This window comes from Punica granatum, chromosome 8 (assembly GCF_007655135.1).
Source record: "Punica granatum isolate Tunisia-2019 chromosome 8, ASM765513v2, whole genome shotgun sequence".
Lineage (NCBI taxonomy): Eukaryota > Viridiplantae > Streptophyta > Magnoliopsida > Myrtales > Lythraceae > Punica > Punica granatum.
This window is the reverse complement of record NC_045134.1, coordinates 27833298-27834161: the sequence shown is the minus strand read 5'-3', so window position 1 is coordinate 27834161 and position 864 is coordinate 27833298.

Here is an 864-nt window from a genome sequence, read left to right as displayed (position 1 = left end):
AAACCCTAAAACCCAAAAACCCTAAAAAACCCAAAAACCCTAAAACCCTAAAAAAACCCTAAAACCCTAAAACCCTAAAACCCTAATAACGACCCAATTTAGATCAGTAAAGCTATGGACAAGGGCAACCTAAATTTTGGGGTTGCCTAAATTGAACGTAGTCCAACCCCCGTTACCTCCTTTAAACCCTATGCCCCCTATATCCGCATGACCCTTGAAACCCCCCTGAAACCCCTATAACAGTTGAAACCCCTCTAAAACCCCTAAAACCCCATGACCCTAGAGCCCTAAAAACTCTTTAACCTTAAATCAAACTAAGAAAGGAAGGAGGGCCCCTTAAGGAACAGGATTGTTTTCTTTCCCTACTATGGATGTATCCATATAATTCCCTTCTTTTATTTGTCTCTGTCATTAAATAAGATATCCCTTGTTATATTTGTGAGAAAATTGCTTGAATGATACAAAATCTTTTAAGTTGTAACGCGGACGGTACAAAATCTTTTGTTTGTAACAATTTGATACAAGATGTATCAAATTATTTCAATCAAGTACAATCCGTTAATTTTCGTCAACGCCGTTAAGAATTTCTGACGTGACACGTGATATGGCAAGCCTATGACACGTGGCTGGATGCGGTCCAAAATATCTGACATGGCACGTGACGTGCCAAGTCTTATGACACGTGGTTGAAAACTTTTAGCATGATATAACAAATAGGTACATAACATTATTAAGATGTAACAAATGAGTCCAAAACTTTATTAAGATGTAACGAAATGGTACAAAATTTTTTGTATGATGTAACAAATTGATACAAATAGCGGAACAAAGGTCAACTACACCTAATTAAAATAATAAAAGGGG